Source organism: Trachypithecus francoisi, unplaced genomic scaffold (assembly GCF_009764315.1).
Source record: "Trachypithecus francoisi isolate TF-2019V2 unplaced genomic scaffold, Tfra_2.0 Lachesis_group15, whole genome shotgun sequence".
Lineage (NCBI taxonomy): Eukaryota > Metazoa > Chordata > Mammalia > Primates > Cercopithecidae > Trachypithecus > Trachypithecus francoisi.
This window is the reverse complement of record NW_022681460.1, coordinates 5,675,675-5,688,343: the sequence shown is the minus strand read 5'-3', so window position 1 is coordinate 5,688,343 and position 12,669 is coordinate 5,675,675. Positions and strand designations below refer to the sequence as shown.

Sequence of the window (12,669 nt, the reverse complement as noted above, 5' to 3'; positions counted from 1 at the left end):
CGACATTTAAACAACCAAGAGAGACAAAATTAATTTATATTTAAATCTAATACCAGTCAGATAGTCCATAGAACGAGAGCCCAGGTTTGCATGGGCTGTGTGAACCGCTGGTTTTCTGAGGATGAGAGAAATATAGGAGAGACATGAACTATTTCTCTGAAGATTCAGGGACATTCAGGTGAATAAAGGTGATTGTAGGTCATTTTCCTGTGAGTCATAAGTTGCTATTTTATTGAGATGCCCTTGGTAAAGCTGCAGTTAACATTTAAGTTGCTGTTTGATTCTTTTGTTTGTCTCATACTGGTTTTCTTTTGAATGTGATGTTTTGAGACAGGTTACAAGGTAGCCCAGTTTTATTCAAGTTAGAGGAAAGTCCGTCCTCCTAGGTTCTGAGTATAGGTTATCTGTTGGTCTATAATTAGGGTTCTTCTGAGTCCTTATTTTGTTTTATTGTCTTCATCCATCTTTTAATGAAAACTAAAGAAAGGCTGTTTTCCAAATGTGATTTTAAAACAATTGTAAAGTGTTCTTCTCTAGCCTAGATTTAAACCATAATCACAAAAATCGCCACTGAAAGGCCTTTGTAAACATTGTTTATTAATTTTCTAGTTACAGAACAAAATATTAATGCTACTTTGAAACAGAGATTTTGAGTTTTTTCTCTAAGCAAAACCTGTCTATTTTGCAGATAACCCCATCATAAATCACTGCTATTTGTAATAGTCACATCTATCATTTGACCTTTCTGCTGTATAAAACATGACAACAAAAATCATTCTCCAAAGAGAGAATATTCTCATTAAATTCTGTGTCCTATTACAGTATTTGGTTTTTAAAATCAGGGAACTCTCATTTCAACATTTTACTAATAACAAGTGGCTAATGCTTGAAAACAACAGAAATGACCTTTTTCTGCCCCACATTAATCCCTGTGTAAAGGACAAACAAGTGTTTTATCATAAACCAATCCCAGAATGGAACCATGATCTAAAATATACTAACAATTAAACAATAATTCAGCGGCTTTGATTGTAAGTACTCTGTGTGGAACAGATTAAAAGAATGCCATCCATGGATTCCAGGAGAAAACCAATTAAGTCAACCATATAATGAGCAATGATGCTCTCTCACATCTGTCAGCAAAAACAATCAACTTAATCTATTACAGACTAGTATGTTTCCATTCAGTATTCTATATGAATGACTTAAATCAACAAACCAAGTGCACAGAACCAACACTTGGTTATATGTCTGTGAAGTAACAGCTTTAAGAACCTAAGGTCTTTCAAATGGTTTATGGTCAGTGCTTTAGATCTTAGATCAAAGTAAGAAGAAAGAAAACTTATATTTTTCATGCCATATTTTCTGGATATTGGTCCTCATCTTATATTCCTAATATCATCTTTTAGTCAGTTTGAGAAAATGTTATAAATTTCTCAAAAAGCAAGTTGAGCTTAGTTGATAGGCACTGAGTTCCGCATTTTCCTAATATTGGATTTTTTCCCTGAAAATTAAGAATGAAAGTATCATTGATATGTTATCTGTTTTTCATTTAATCTCACACTTAGATTTTTATACAATCTTAGAACTAATGTTATTAAATATTTAAAATTATTTCTGGAAGACCTTGTCATCTCTGAGTGATTTTTTTTTTTTGTTGCTTTGGAGGGAGGTACCAGTACTGTATTAATAATCCAATCAAGATTCATAAGGAAGAGTCATTATTCTATCTTTAGGAACCAAGTAACATGTAAATTGGGATACTTATATTTAGTCATTCAGTTTCCCTGGGCCACACAAAGAAATAAGAAATGAAACATGTAACATTCAGCCATACCCTTAGTACCTTTCTTTGTTCCTCAGGCTCCCCAGGACCTGAAGTAAATAAATGGATTTCCAACAACTTCAATAAGGCAAATAAGAGCAAACTATAATTAGCATTCATTTATTCATACTCTCAACAAATATTTATTGAGTGCCTTCTGTATTCTCAGCACCATTTTGAAATAATGCATAAATATGCAATGTTATAACTAGATTTTCATATTAACTTTTCCACTTGGTGTATACTTTTCCTTCAGTTCATTCATCTAAGCCTAGTTTTTGGGATCAAATAACAAAAACCTAAGAGATTTCATGAGAAGTGTGTGTGTGTGTGTGTGTGTGTGTGTGTGTGTGTAAAACATAGAGCCCAAAACTTAATAGGTATATAACTATATTCTTGGTTTCTTCATTTGGGAAACTGTTAATCATGTTAAAGATATATAAGCATTTTGGCTATAATCTTACAAAGTTTAATTTATATTAGCACGTTATCACCACCTGATGTATTATATCAAATAGGATTTCACTGCATTATTTATGTATCTATTTCACATCCTTACATGATGAAAATACAACTTAAGATACATTATTTATTCATTAATTGTGATTATATGTATAAGTATATGTATATTAAATATTTATCATTTTCCTATTTTTCTATAGTCCTCTTTATTTTATGGTGTGCCACATGTTTAATTTCACTCATTTGAACATTTATTAATGTATATATTTGTTAAAATATTTATATTTATAGTTTATTCCTACTGATTATTTATGGTTTATTCTTATTAATTTATTCTTATTCTTCTTGTTTAAGATGTTACTTTTATTTTGTCTACACATTTTGTAAATAGTTAAATATACAAAACACAACACATATGATCCATGAAGACACTGCTTCTGCCTAACTTAGTCATGCTATACAGCACTACAAAAGCAACAACTTAAGGTCAAAATGAATAAGTTGAACATTGTAGTAGGACTTTTTTCAGTGAATTGTGGAGTATTCTGATAGCAGCCAATACAAGAGAAGATGAAAGCATTATATGTCTGTAATACTATGAGTGGCTGCGTTTATAATTTTGATTGAGAAAAATATCCAACATTAAATAGTTTTGATAGTATACAAGTCTCCTTTACAAAGATACTCACTCATTCTTTTTTCAAACATTTGCATGAAGTACACCAAATTTATAAGAAAAAATGTTGACCAAGGTTTTACTTCAAGTATTATGATGACTATTGTTATTTATGCTACATGTCATCATCTAAATTATGCTAGGCAGGCGCTTTACATGCAATAACTAATTCATTAGTAAACATGGCATATTGAGAACATATTGGATTTTGATGAAGTTCTAAGGTCAAAGGAATATTTGGTAGCTTTTAAATTTTATAGATAATAAAAGCCCACTGCAGAGAGACTGGAAACACTTTTGTTTTTCACACGGGTATATTATGAATAGGATTAGATGTAGTATTCTTTTATGACATTTGCAGTAACTTCCTAGTCTTTCAAAAGATATCATGATTGCATGCATATATTGTTCTCATGTTTTTCCATTATTTAAAATAATTCTGGCCGGGCGCGGTGGCTCAAGCCTGTAATCCCAGCACTTTGGGAGGCCGAGACGGCGGATCACGAGGTCAGGAGATCGAGACCATCCTGGCTAACACGGTGAAACCCCGTCTCTACTAAAATATACAAAAAAAAAAATTAGCCGGGCGAGATGGCGGGCGCCTGTAGTCCCAGCTACTCGGGAGGCTGAGGCGAGAGAATGGCGTAAACCCGGAGGCGGAGCTTGCAGTGAGCTGAGATCCGGCCACTGCACTCCAGCCTGGGTGACAGAGCGAGACTCCGTCTCAAAAAAATAAAAATAAAAAAAATAAAATAATTCTGTGGTAAGCATCTTTGGTGTAAGCATTTTTGTACGTATTATTTATATTTTTCTTAGAAAATATTTTTAAAAGAATCAGCAGGGCCAGATTTATTTGGTGCATCACCACACCATATATGTTGCTATACGCATTGCTGCTAAAGCATGCTCCCATGCTAACATACTAACAATCTCATAGTTTTAAGGTGGCACATTCTTGATTTTCTCTGTGATAGGAAATCTTTCTATATCCATGGCTAGCCTTATTTCTTTTTCTACAAATTACCTGTTCACGTATTCTTGATGTCTCATTGAGTAATTAATTTGCAAGCAACCTTTATATTCTCAAGTAAATGATATCGTATAGTCTTTTGTTATAACATATTCAAAAGGAAAAGAGAGCAGTATTTGAAATTATCTTGCATATATTTGTGATGTTATTTAACTAAAATCTTAAGGTATCCTTTAAATTTCAAAAATTAAGAGCAACCTTATATTACAATTTTTGTTTATATTTATTATAGTTATCAGGTTGTTACATTTCCCTTATTTTAAGATGCTTTGTGTGTGTATATATATATATATATTTTTTTTTTTTTTTTTGAGACGGAGTCTCGCTCTGTCGCCCAGGCTGGAGTGCAGTGGCCGGATCTCAGCTCACTGCAAGCTCCGCCTCCCGGGTTTACGCCATTCTCCTGCCTCAGCCTCCCGAGTAGCTGGGACTACAGGCGCCCGCCACCTCGCCCGGCTAGTTTTTTGTATTTTTTTTAGTAGAGACGGGGTTTCACCGTGTTAGCCAGGATGGTCTCGATCTCCTGACCTCGTGATCCGCCCGTCTCGGCCTCCCAAAGTGCTGGGATTACAGGCTTGAGCCACCGCGCCTGGCCTGTGTGTATATTTTTAACAGTGAAACCAATTATTGATGTATCTCATATGTTATTTTTCAAATATAATAACTTAGATGTAGTTTAGCTGTAAGAAATGCTGTACATGTCAATTGCATCTGTTATGTTACATCTGTCATAGTCACCATGTCCTTAGCAATATCACACACAGATAAAGTACTATTACATAAATCTTATGGGCAGGGACATTTGTTTGTAACTCTCTATTTTTGGTGATTTTTATTTTTGCCCTGTATGGAGTGGGTACTGTCTATCAAGTGAGGTTTGGCAGTAGCTGCAGGAGCAGCAGCATCAAGAGTGAGACACTGATGAAAAGAGAAGAGGAGCTGCAGATCAGATTTCTTCAGGAGGAGGAAGGAAGGAATAGGTAAAGGGAAGGATAAGCAGTATACAGAGAAAAACTGGCCAGAGTAGTAGCAGAAGATCTAAGGAGGATGGGGAAGCAGAGGTCTTTACAAAAAGCATCATGAACAGTGTTGTGTGCTGAAGGGAGACGGAATACAGGGGAGACTCGGAGTGCCTGGAATAGGCAACAAAGAGGTTCATGAGCCAAGTGGAATGACTCAGTCATAAGACGGTAATGACACCTGAGAGACCACACTCTTTGGAGAGGCATCCCAAAGAAGAGAGGGTGATATGGAATCAGGGAGAGCGACACTGGGAGAAGAGGCTCTCTTCTTGAAGAGGCGCATGGAGAAAGAGGGAGGCATGGATAAATGTGGTGTATTTTTCCTGGGCCCTGGGAAGTTAAAGGAGTTCCCAACAGATGGTCCTGACTTAATGAGATAATTTAGTGGTACGAAGAAAGGCTGAGAGGAACGTTGCAAGTCTGCGGATACTGAAGGGAAGAGAGAGGCCCCACAACAGCTGAGAACCACGTGTAGTGAGCATGAATGTGTACTGGGCTGATTTTCATGATTACAGGATTTTTTTTTAGCATTGAAGAACTTCATGTTTAGTGTTCTGCTGTCCTGGAGAGAAGAACAGAGAGGGCAATGTGCATGTTAAGCTAGAGTTGTGTATGACAGTTACTGCAAACAGGGGAGGAAATGCAAATTCAAGTGAAATAGTCACTTGGATGATCAATCGTATTGTCTACAATTGATAGGACTTGGAAACAGACTAAGGAAACTGATGACCTGGGAGGAAACAAAGTCATTCGAGGGAGCAGTAGTCTGAAGTTTATGGGGAGTGAGGACTTGAAACTCACCTAACAGTGGGGTTACAAGGGTATGGTTAAGATGCTGGACTCCGAGGTTCTGATGACATGGTTCAGTGCCTTAGGCCGGGTGACTTAAGAGGAGTGGAGTTTGAGATCAGGAAATCACAGGCTGACACCCTAATGCCAAACTTCAATCCACAGCTCTAAGTTGGGTGGCACTTGCCTGACGTTTGCACTGATATCTTTCACAAAGCTTCTCATGTCCCTCCCTCTCCCTCAGCCACAGGTTGACTTCGTCTCCTGTGTCCTCAATGATTTCCGCGTATTCCTGTTTATTCTCATGTTCTCAAATCCTTATTTCCATCAAGCATCCAAGAACCTTGACATAAGAACAGCAACAGAAAAACGCATCAAACATTAGTTCAAGGACATTGAAAGAAAAACAATTTATAAAATAGTTACAAATTACACAAGTAAATAATGGATGGTACATAAAGTTTTGACCAACTTCTACCTAAGCTAACAATTTAGATTTCTGCCTGTGTAGTGTTAAGTCTTCCCTGCCAATCTTCACCCCGTCATCAAATTATTAACTACATGGAGTCTAGACACAGAAACTAGGACCTAAGTCCTAAGAATCTCACCATATGACACGCATGGCATGCATCTGGTCCCCCCAAGATGATCTCAACCCACTGGCCGTTTAAATGGAAGTTAATGTTTCCATGCCATTGTCACTATTCAAAGGACACATGGAGAAATTACAAATGGCTACGATCTTAAGTCATCAGCCCATCTTTTAAAAAGTAAATAAGGCTCTTTTTTATTTTTTCTCCCAGCTGCTCAGTCACTTTTTGTGACAGAAATGCAGTGTCATTATCCTTCAGTGTGAACTCCACATGAAAGCTGAAAATGAACTAGAGAGTCTGGAAAATGTGGCCTGGTTAAGATCTACCCATCGGCAAGCACTCGAGCAATGTCTGAGTGGCCTGGTAATGGAGCCCCTCACAGGGCCTGTCACCAGCACATTACAGGCATCACTCGGAGGCATTTTCCGTGGGGCATAGCCAGCTCCCTGCTTCTTCAAGTTCAAAAACTAAACCTTCCATATACCCACCCTCTCAATGAGAAGCTCAATGTAAACTGTCCATGCTAGGAAATGAGGTAACAAACAGTGAGTAATCAAGGGTCTCACGTTTGCTGCCTCAGTATTTCCCTGACTCTTCTTTTTTTCTCTCTATCTTCCCTTTCTTTTCACTAGAATTCATTTTCTGAACTATTTTCTGTCACAGATGCTTAACCTTCACTTTGCTTTCCTGAAATGTGGCCTGGAGAATCAGGTCTTTTCAATCTGCTCGATGTGTTTTTCCGCCTTGGCCAACATTAGAATTGGAAAAAATTTGGGGACCGCATAAAGCTGGCAGGACAGAGCCATCCACACCATATTTCTTTGTTATTTGTGCTTAATATATTGTTGGCAGCCTTGTGTGTTTTAGGTTCTTGGCAGGATTTGGTCTCTCTTTCCTTGGCACTATTCCCTCGTTTTGGAACATGCAGGGAAATGTATTTAGAGAGCTTTTCAAGAGTCCATTTTTAGACCCACGGATGTAAAACTCGCCAGTCGACCCTGTTCCATCAAACAGCCACGAAGCAGTCCTTATTGTAATTAATCATTACAATAATCATTAATAATTAGGGACGTGCACATAAATTTTGAACCTTAAAAACACAATATATGTTTGCAACTTGCATAACATCTCAGTAAAAATCTTCAGAAGACACTTGTGGCAATGTGCAGAATCTCACTGTGAACCAGTGGCTGAGAGGCCATGAGGAGGCAGAATGCATTTGACAAAACGCAAAATGCCTTGAAATGCAGAAGAGTTTGGCAACGTGCAGCTATGCCAGTGAAGTCCAGTATTTGTTGCATTTGGTTTTAGCTCATTATAAAGAAAATGTTTTGCAAATCAGGTAGAAGAAGCTGCTCCCTAATAATTAAGGCATGTGTCCTAAACGGGTAGTCAATTTCTTGACTGGAGGCGACCTTGAGTTGATAGCACATGTCAGTTCAGAGATGGAGTGCAAGTAATGAATTTCGTCAGGTCTATTATATTGTATAAAAAGAGATTTCACCTTGATCACTGCTGTCTGCTTAATGGTTGCTCCAGTTCACATCTCCTTTGGTTAACAGAAATTTAGAGGAAAAAAATTAAAACTGGTGAAAAAAATTCATCAAAATGGAAAATCAGTGGCTGGCATCTCTTACTGCAGCCCCACTATACTCGAGCCAACTTACAGCCCCTCTCTAACCTGTACGTAAATCATTCTTCAGAGTTTATTCCAATCATTGAAACCTGCAAGGACATGGATCGTGTGCTGCCAAAAGATTCTGTATTGGCATTTAAAATATGAATTTAAAAGCTTAAAAATATATACCACATTAAGGTTGTTTATCTCCGATATGTGGGATTGTTTTCTCCTTTTATTCTTTTGTATGCAATCCTTTTATAATTGGATGAACAGTATGTAATTTTAAGGAAGAGAATGTCTTTCCTCAAGTATCAGGAGAATGAACAATCTTAAAAATTTAAGATTTAAGAAAAATCTTAAAAATTAAAATCTACTTTTTGTGCAAGAATTTTCCAAACACTTGAGCAAATTTTGACTTAAATCCTAACGTTTCATGACTGAAGGTGTACTTAGCAACTATTCCATGGTGCATGCTCCAAAAACTACTCCAATATGCCAGTGAGTATTTTCTACTCCAAAGAACAGTGAACTATGTCCTGTCAGCCCAACTCGACTGGCTCCCTCTTTTTCTATAGCCCACAAGCACATAATACTTTTCATCTTTTCAAAGGGTTATATTTTCAATGGTTATTTTAGTACCTACACAATCCCCTCCGCTTTTGGTATATGTTTGTTTGACAGTGAAACCTAAAACATTTGTTTTCTGCCCCTTTAAGAAAGAACTCACTCATCACTGATGTAACAAAAAGTGGTCCATATTGAAAGAATTGTAGGTTACAGTAAGTAAACACAGAAAAATGTTTTTTCACTCAATCCTTCTCAAAGCTTTAATGTGCTATTATGTATTATAACAGTAACTAAACTATAACTATGCATCCTCCCCAAACTATTTGACCATATAGATTTTCCTTCTGGGCAGGCTTTGTGATATATTCAAGGTTATTATGAAGTGTGGTGCATGTGTTATTCAACTAAAGGAAGTTTTCTCTGTGCCTTTGTAGGAATTCATAAAGACAACTTACTACATTCACGGCCCAGATGCAGCTCTTTATGGAAAACGACGTCATGCAAAACAGTGCCTCTGCTCGGAGTTCACAATCATTTCGAGAAATACAAGATTCATTTTTTAAAGTGTAGAAATGGTATCTCTCAAAGACATCAGTAATAGAAATAAAAGCCAATAATTAAATTTGGACTTATTCTCTTTTTTCTAGCACACAGCCTTTGGGATGGGGTAGAGAAGGAAGTGCCCTTCCTTACAAAGACAGGAAATCAGGCATCTCAGTTTTAAGAACTGTGTCTCTTTATCCACAGGGATTGGTACACAGACTTTTCAAAGTATTGTTAAGAATCATAAAACTTTTCTATCTTTTGTATGTTAGGGCTTTAGAGAGAACAGGGAATGAAGAAGAGCTGAAAAGAACATGTGTAAGAGACCAGGAGAGAGTGTGGGATGTGATCTTGAAGCCCAGAGGATGGTCTCCAGAGTGTTCCAGGGGCAGTAAATGGCCAAGCGTGCAGGGCCAGAGCACAGATGTTGGTCAATGCAAAGTGGCACGTGCAAGTTCCACAGCTGCCGGATAAAACCCTGCACCAACACTGTGGCCCTGCACCAACACTGTGGCCCTGCACCAACAACACTGTGACCCTGCACCAACACTGTGACCCTGCACCAACAACACTGTGACCCTGCACCAACACTGTGGTCCTGCACCAACACTGTGACCCTGCACCAACACTGTGGCCCTGCACCAACACTGTGGCCCTGGAAAGGTCACCAGGGATGCTTGCCTTGCCCTGGCTGTGGGAATAGTGCTCTGCTTGTTCTTTGAAACTTGTTTGTTCAATTTTGACCATCACATGAATGGAATCAATATCGTGCCACATAGGTTAAGACATTGCCAGCAAAACACAGGACAGACAGACAGCAAAACACAGAGAATTGTGCAGGTTTCAAGGAGCTGAACTCTGTGAGGTAAGTTTTAAGTATCTACTCATTGCAAATATAAGTAATGTTTTAAAAGAGGTTTTGCCTTGACCTAGAGCATAAGCAAGTTCCCTGACTCAAGATATTCTATTCTCCACTACTTCAGTTGTTCAGTTTTTCTAACTCCCCAGATCCTTCAGCAGGCATCCAGGTCTGCCCAGGATGCAGCCCAGAGATTTCTGGTTTGCCCTGTTTAGAAATCCAAAAAGTCTTGATTTTTACCTTTAGATAGTTCCAAAACAGGAAAATAACCCTATTTCTTAAGTGTTAATAATATGAGAGGTAATAAAATTGATTAGACACTAAAATACACGAAGTATGAGATGGTTAAATCAGACAAAAAAGAACTAGAGATTTTAACCTGTGTCAGACCTTCCTGTAAACCAAGGGATAGGCATAAAGGACTTTGAGACACAATGAAGCATGAACTCTGAGACCACCTGGCACCCATACCTCACTGCGTCAGAATGTTCCCTAGCCCAAATCAAATACATGAGATCTCTACATGATGTTACATAGGATATTATGTTACAAAGGGAGCTACTTTGATCATAAAATATCTCCATTTTTTACCTTTGAAAATACGTAACTGTCATTGATATTTTTAGTGGATCATGCTCCATAAATTCATACATTTCAGTTTGGTTCACTATAAAAAATCTAAGTGGACCAGATATAACCTGCTAAAAGCATTCTTTCAATAATGACTCTTCCTTATACTAGTAAATGCTATCAATAATTTATGTTAGCATGTTTTTAAAAAGACCTATTCATAATTTTTTCTTTGTATTCTCACTCTTGGTGTTCATATGATAGAAAAAAATGGGTTATAGATCAGCTACTAATCCTTTCTTTCCCATTCTTTACTTTCAAATATAATTTGCTAAGCACTTTATTACGCTAGGTGTTAAAATAAAATAGTTCAGGCACCAAAGAATTGGAAAATGGAAGCAAATTACAATTGGAGACATGGCTTGGACATTAAGCCTTGAAATCAGAAAAAGATGTGGATTTGAAGCCTAATTGCATGCACACTAAATGATATGAAAAGGCTATCATCTGCATAATGGAGATGATGATACACGGGCCTCATAGATTTGTTTAATGACTAAGTAAAATAATATAACAAACATGTATAGTACAGTGTTATACTCTTAGGAAAACCTGAGTAAAAGTTAACTATTATTTTGTTACAGTTTTGAAGGTGATAGGGCATGGTTATTGGTGACCTTGAGAGACAGAAAAATTCAGAAGAGCATAAAAGAAAGTAGACAACTACTGTTCACCAATATCCAGCTCTCTTCTATAGTGGGGCATATGGGATTCTTGTACTCCTTCATCTCCTCGAAGGTAAGTGCATGTGACTTGTCCTGGCACCTGAGATCCTATTTCCTAAGCAAGAAGTGACATAAGCCATTCCCAGGTGGAAGCACCTATGAGCCGGTGCTCACCTCTTCAGCTGACCCTTCCCAAGATGCAGTGACCATGGAAGCACTTACTGATATGGAGGTGCCTATCAGTAGCACTCAATGGAAGTGGCCTAGAATATCCAGCTAACACATGGAGACAGCTGTCCTGAGAATTCACAAGCTACAAAATGGACTATCTTTGTGTGAGAACTCACTATTTCTGAGATGACTTCACTGAGAGTGTTTATTATTACAGAATAATGTAGACTATTTTGACTCATGCAACTTGTATCTAGAGAAAATTCAGCAACTTTCTATAATTAAAGTAAGGTTGTCTGAATTTATGTGCATGCATTTTATTGCCATTTACATTTCATGCTTCCCAAAGTACAACCCAGCATACAATGTGATGAAGGAATTGGATAAACATGCATACAGTGAATGGCAAAATTTCTTCTTGCATTTTGTGATTGCAATAAAAGAGGTCTAAATGTGGTATTATACTTACTGTATCAAGTAGCTGATTTTGCAGACTAATTTTCATCCACAGTATGTCCCTTGTACAAAGAGTACACTGCTCAGAATGTGTATTGACAAATGCCTGATCCTTTCTAGTCATGATGAATAGAATAGGTTGTCATAACAGATTGCTATCTTCTAGAACAGATTTTGAAAAAAAAAAAAGCCAATAGAGAGAATGTCAACAATCCTTGGGCTTTTCAGTTGACGATAAGTAGAGATCAATACCTTTTATTTAAATGGACATGCATTACACCTGCTATATTCTTTCTACATTGATGTCAACTTGGCATTTCCCTAGAAAGTTTTCTTACAAGAAAAGCAATATTGTATCCTTTTATTCCTTCTGTCCTGAGTCTGTATGCATGCTATTTCTGTAGAAGGGTTCTATCGAAGAACCTTTCTATACAAGGTTTTAACAGCCAGCGATACAAACTAAAATTTGAATAAAAGAGAAAGTAATTTCTTGTTAATAGATTACCTTTTATTATATTTGAGATGAGAAGTTTAATTGGAATATTTATTAAGAGAGGTAAATTGTTTCAGATCATTTCAACACCTTACGTGGAATATATGTACGTATTTATTTCTATTTTATGTGAATAGTATGATTAACTGCCCATCATTTAGAGTTATTTATACTAAATGCTAGATGATTTTTATGTAGTATTTAAATCTATTTCCTCAATCCTAAACCAAAAATATATAGTTGATTTCCTTTCAATATCTTTGTTAC

General features: G+C 37.1%; 1 long non-coding RNA gene across 3 annotated transcripts in view; it reads left to right on the top strand.

Annotated features, from left to right (window-relative positions):
* LOC117096905 overlaps positions 1–9,701 on the top strand; it is a 33,584-nt gene extending 23,883 nt beyond the window's left edge. For 2 of the 3 annotated variants that reach the window (XR_004442711.1, XR_004442709.1), the window contains exons 5-7: positions 4,847–4,973; positions 9,020–9,160; positions 9,401–9,701. This is a non-coding gene — a long non-coding RNA (uncharacterized LOC117096905). The remainder of the gene's footprint in view (positions 1–4,846; positions 4,974–9,019; positions 9,161–9,400) is intronic. The other variant, XR_004442710.1, reaches the window with a different exon arrangement.
* Positions 9,702–12,669: the final 2,968 nt, after the last annotated feature.